Below are 6191 nucleotides of genomic sequence, written 5' to 3'. Positions count from 1 at the left end.
ACTGTTCTTAACCTGAAGCACCACTAATGGGGCCTCCCGCTGCCGCCGCACGATTTCTGTTCTCATCCTGAAGCAAAGTTCTTAACCCGAGGTAATATTTCTGGGTTAGAGGAGTCTGTAACCTGAAGCGTGTGTAACCTAAAGCATATGTAACCCGAGGTACCACTGTATTTGAGTCGCTTTTAAGTGCAATATGTAGTATGATTCCTAAATTAACAACACTCTGGGTTGATTTTGTTTATTTGTTTGCAAGGTGATCAGATGCAAAGGAAAACAAGGCTCTAGTACCTTTAATACCTGGGTAGGTAGATGATGGAATTTTGGTAGTTCAATGGAATCTGTTCCTAGGCAAGTATGTATAAAATGGCAGCTAAATATAAGTGAGGCATTGAAATATCTTTCGAGTGAGGAAAGGTTATAGATTAGAGCTTTTCAGGAAAGTATAGAAAAAGATACTTAATTTGATCTGGCTCAGCAGGAACCCCCCCCCCCTTTATTTATAGATTGTGGACCTATTTTGGACTTTTTATTTCACCTGTGTCCTGGTGTGGAAATAGGTAAGTTTTCTGCCTACAATGCCTCACAAGTCCAATCATTGTGGATAACCTGGTCTTGGTTGTCCATGCTGTGGTGACTTCCCCCCTAACTACTGCAATATGCTATATGTGGAATTGCCCTTGAAGACAGCCCAGTGACTGCAGCTATTGCAGAATGCGGGTTCTAGATTTATAATTGGGGCAGCCAGTTTATAATTTATTTAGGAGACCACTGTAAGAAGATGAAAACATTAGCAGGATTTTAATCTCACTTGTGAAATAACAAATACTACTGACAATATGGATAGACATAAAATATAGATTATGAAATAATACGCACTTGAAAATGTTGACAATAGGACCCACAGAGGGGATGGAGGGAAATCCCGAGATTCAGAGTTATCTCATTACATGGATGTGTATTTGGTATGGTTATAAATTCATATTTATAAAATCAAATAAAAATGATGTTGAAAAAGCATATATAATTGGGGCAGCATGATAGGACCATGTGTCGCTGATCCTTAGAGCACTGTACTAGCTGCCAGTGAGATAGAGTTCAAGGTATTAGTACGAAAATACAAGCTTGGGATCCAAATACCTAAAACACCACCTTCCCGAGTATCAACCATCTTCAGACTGCAGGACTGAAAGCTGAAGTGAAAGATGGTGACTAGACTGAGCGAGGCAGCCCTATTGTTGATCATCGTCATCATTTAGCCAATCACTGATAGGTTATTCCCAGGTGTTTGTAGATGACACCCAATCCCTATATGTGTTGTATCTAAAATGAAAGAGGCTGCTGAGTTGTTAGACAGATACCTGAAAGTGGTAGTGGGCTGGATCAATGCATTGATTATGAATCCTGAAAAGACCTTTGTTTTGTGTTCCATATTCTAGTCCAGGAGATGGAAAGGCAGCCTGTTTTCGATGCAAGTTGCACCAGCCTGGGGGTCCTGTTGTCAATGATGCTGTTATTTGCAAAAGCACTAATCTTGCTCTGAGTTATATCTGAAATACTTTATGGGACTGAAGACTTTGCATCAAATGATATTACATATAAGTGAGGAGAGGGCAGAACCTGGTCTATTCTGAAGCAACAGAATGAAGCAAGGCATATGATTACTGCTGTTGTTTTAAAAATGTATATTTATTTATTTATAGGATAATGCCTTTTCTTGAACTAAAATGTAATGTTTTCAGAATTACTGAGCATAAAGCCCAATTTAAAAATAATCCTGTTCAGTGATTTTTCACAACTGCTCAGCAGTCATGACAATGACATGTTCAAATTTTAATTGCTGTAAGAAGTTGGAGCTACTTATTACCAGTATCATAAGCCTTTACCTTTCATCAGAAAAAGCAGAGCTTATTGCAGTTAGAATTGATGCTGAGATGCAGCAGGTCTTATGCACAAGGTGTTGAGAAAGCAAAGGAATTCACTGTTGCCACCATTATAAAGAGGAGGAGGAGGAGAACCCGCTGTGCAAAACCAGCTAAAATTTAACCAAAATTGTTTAGTTAAAAGATAATGCTGGAAAGCACACAAATAATAAAAATTAGCGAATGCAAAGGACCGGAGCTCCTTCTCAAGTTACATTTCTGCATTTCTTTTCTTTCTTTTTTTCTTGTTGACAATACACAGGTGCCTATTAGGGGAAATGCCACATGGAAAGCGTCTTCAGATAATCATGCAAGCATCCCATTCCTTTCATGCGCTGTTTTAACAGTGTTTGCATGCACATTTTGAGACAGCTGTGTTTCACATCAAGCTGTATGTCACAGAGAAGGGGAAACATGATTACATCTGTGCATGTTCCTTCACATTAAGGATCTGAAAAAAACAACAACCCAGGACTTGGGTGTTCCACATTTTTTTGTCTCCCCATTTCTCTGAGGTTGAAATCACATTTGTCAGCAATTCACCAGAGAAACACATATTCATACCTATATATGTGCTAAGATGAAGCTCACATGGAGCAAACTCAAAGCATAGAGGTTAGTTGCATGCTCATTCTGAGAAGCAAACAACCAATAATTGCACTTCAACTGGAATGTTGACCAGTAGCAAAGGATTTAGTTGTACCCAACCTACCAGATAATACAGCTCTATTTTTTTCTACTTATTTCATACTAGATACATCAGACAGCGTAAGAATATGGATGTCAATAATCTAAGTCAGTTAGAAATGTCATGCCACACACATTATTTCTGTGAATACTGGTAACAATACTTGTTGAGAGATTATCATTCATTGTAATCAGTCACTGGATCATTTAATGAGCTTCTTGTCTTGCATTTTATCATATTATAGAGTCACTTCTTTGTCAGTGACCCACTGTGTTCCCTGATCAGATCAGGGAACAATGTCTCCTTGGTGATACTTTCTATACAATAAGTCAAAAGAACAAAATAAGAATGGGATAAATTCTTGTTGGGACCTTCTGGCTTCATACCTTTCTTCCAGATTCTGGAAAGATCATATATGAAGCAAATCAAGGTGTTGGAGGCCATGAAGGAGCAAAAGTAATTTCAGTTCTTTTCTCAACTAAACCTGCATGAATAAGTTGGGGAGGGGGTGTTCAAGAATTGAGAGAAAACAAAAAGGATTCAAAAACAATTACTTTTATTAAAAAACCTAATAGTGATAAATATAATATCATCGGAAGCAAACTCCTTACTTTGTTGCACTTTCGTCTTTTGCTAATCATATGCTACAACCCAAATCTAAAGAACCACCGAAAAGGGAGAGATAGAAGGGAATATTTTTGTAACAACTCAGCAGAAATTAATTGCTGTAGCAGCTTAAGAAGAACTAAAGCCCTCTTTTCTTGTGCTTTCAAGTTCAACCCTTTTTGCCTGAGGAAATCTCCTGGCTCACGGGTTTGATGTCAATCCTTGATTGTGTTTTGATGTTTCTGCAGATCTACGATTGAGTTCAATTCTCAGCAGCCAAAACAGACATTTGTCATCTCGTATGCATCAGATTTCCTGTGGCATACTGCCCACTTAATCATGCAGACAAGGGGAGCCCTGGCAAAGCGGGGGGGGGGGGCGTTGCTGATAGCAAGCCACTGTGACCTAGCAAGCATGGTGTCACATGCAATTACTATTATTTATAAGGATCACTCAAGGCATGCTGGTGTTGCTGCACACCAGTTTGACTGCACTGGAGTGTTTAAGTAAATATTTGCATGCAACAAGGAGCCGTGTGGAGTGTTTTGTCTATGGCCACAGCCCCCATGCCATGAAATATTCAGCACATGAAATGTCTCCAGTGATGCAGAGTGGTGGGTTTTCGCTCTGATTTGATTAGCAGTGATGATTCTTTCATGAGGTGTGACTGTCCTCCCAGATTAGCATCAGCCCAGTTTCTCTGCAGTAGTCACGGAAGGATGGAGCTGAGAGAAGAGCAGCCAATGACTGCATTTTTAAACTTCTGACTTCTCACACTTCTTCCTTCTGATTTATAGGCTTTTTTTCTCTTACCCAAGATAGCCCAGATTCAGACAGAGATCAGAAAATTATAATCAACAGAGAAGTCTCTACGTAAACTCCAAATGTCTAGGAAAGTTGAATGGAAAGGTTCTACCCACCTCTCCCCCAAAAAATAACATCTCAGCTATCAAAAATGAGATGTATGATTGATGTACATAGCCAGAGGCACATAAATGTAAATGTGCTTAGGAAAGAGTGCAGAATAGCTGACAAAATCTTTATGAAAGCAGAGCGACTGACTGCCAAAGGCTGAGCATCTTCCTTCTTCTTAAACAGAACATCTCACTGCAAGTGAGAACTAACACCACAGGTATCCTACTTTTCAATAGATATCATTGTGGTAGCAGAACAAGGTGTAGACCATCTTTCTCTACTGTCAGGAAATGCTGAAAAAAGTGGACTACCTGATTCTGTCTTTATAAATAGATCACATCACAGCGGAACTGTTTGGTGCATGCTCAATTGTCTTCTAACCATTTAAACATCACTACACTATAACTGGCCTGCTCTGGTCCATGGGGTCACGAAGAGTCGGACACGACTAAACAACAACACTATAACTGGCATAGGACTTTTAAAAAAAATCTCTGTGTTTAAGCCTTGGTTGTAAAATGCCTTATACTGACCTTAACAGAGGGACTATTCTTGGAGGATAGTCCAAGAATACAGGGCTTCATGCTACATTGCATTTGGACTGCACTGAAGACAAGGACTGGTTGAAGGAGTTGAAGATGGCTTCAGGTCCTTTGGTGAATATGAGCAAGACAAAAGGCTACTGGGTGTAGACCTAGGTTATTAAGGGCAAAAGGATTAAGTGTAATATGTAGCAGGGTCCTGTTTATTTTTAATTGAAATTCTTAATGATTTAAATTCCTAAATATGGACCAACTGGACATTTTCTGAAGAATTACCAGTACTCCTCATTCCAGGCGTAGTACATGGCAGATTCCTGTCAAAAAAACACAGGACACCTGTGAATTAGACACTTCATTAACCACAAACTAACTATCATTAACCACAAACTAACAACCTGGTGCTATGTGTGTTCAGTCGGAAGTAAATCCTACTGAGTTCAATGGAGCTTACTTCCTATTAAATGTAAAGAAGATTGCAACCTTGTTAATTGAACTATATTCTTACACCAAAGTGTACTTTTCAACACACATATATAAATGTTCACTGAATGCCACTTCATTACTAAGCAAAATGAAAGCCATAAACTGAACCTATACCTCTGGAATTTCAAAACAGCATGGGAAATTTTGGAAAAACCGAAAATTTTCCCATATTTAAATTTTTGAACATTTTCAGAACTCAAATATAAACTTCAGCCTAAGAACAGGATAGCACAGCTTCAAAAACTGACCAATTCAGAATGAGACATGTTTATTGGAACTAAAAGTTATTTCATCAGAGTACTGTGTATATATTATATCACATTGACTTTTATTTCATCTTAAAGCATTTTTTTAATCTGATGTTATTTTCACTATAATACCTGATTGTTTTTATTTCAAGTTTATTTTACTTTGTCATCATTTTCATTTCCTTTTCGATTCATTGTGTTACAGCTTCCTTGGCTGTCTGAACTAATTGTAAAAAATGTTAACCTTTAAATTTAAATAAAAATAAATAAACAATGAGACAACAGACACCTCTTAAATCTTCTTGGTTAACTTTTAAGCAATAATGCTAAGTTGGAACACGAACATGCCATACTTGATACTTATATACACTGGTCAGGCTGCATCTGGGGTACTGTATCCAATTTGGACATTATATGTTAAGAAGGATGTTGACACACTGGAGCCCAGTCAGAGAATTTCACTCAGAATGTTGAGGAGTCTCAAAACCAAGTTCTTTGAGCAACAGTTGAAAGTGATGTGCTTGTTTAACCTTGAGAAGAGAAGCTTAAGGGACACATGATGGCTATATCAAAGGGCTGTCAACTGTATTATGTCTTCTGCAAGATAGAGTAGCCTTAATATCATTACTATCAAGATTTTATATTTATTTATACCCCACCTTTTTCTCAAAACAGCTTACAGATAAAAACAACAACTGCTAAAAGCATATAAAAATCTATGATTAAACTACATTAAACATTGTTAGAATTAAAACTCTCTCATTCATCTGTTTAAAACTTCTTCTTCTTT

At 37.9% G+C, this 6191-nt stretch overlaps 1 long non-coding RNA gene across 2 annotated transcripts; it reads right to left on the bottom strand.

The window, feature by feature from the left end:
- Positions 1-1723: 1723 nt before the first annotated feature.
- LOC308589271 lies at positions 1724-5858 on the bottom strand. Of its 2 annotated transcripts, none has more exons than XR_014009190.1 (4): positions 5755-5858; positions 4662-4984; positions 2994-3091; positions 1724-2370 (listed from the first exon to the last, which is right to left on the bottom strand). It is a non-coding gene; the product is annotated as an uncharacterized lncRNA (long non-coding RNA). The 2 variants fall into 2 exon arrangements; XR_014009191.1 differs by having other exon boundaries at positions 5691-5823.
- Positions 5859-6191: the final 333 nt, after the last annotated feature.

Source organism: Podarcis bocagei, assembly GCF_964188305.1.
Source record: "Podarcis bocagei genome assembly, chromosome: 6".
NCBI classification, from domain to species: domain Eukaryota; kingdom Metazoa; phylum Chordata; class Lepidosauria; order Squamata; family Lacertidae; genus Podarcis; species Podarcis bocagei.
Note: the sequence above shows the minus strand (reverse complement) of the source record. Positions and strands in the feature narration are given on the sequence as shown.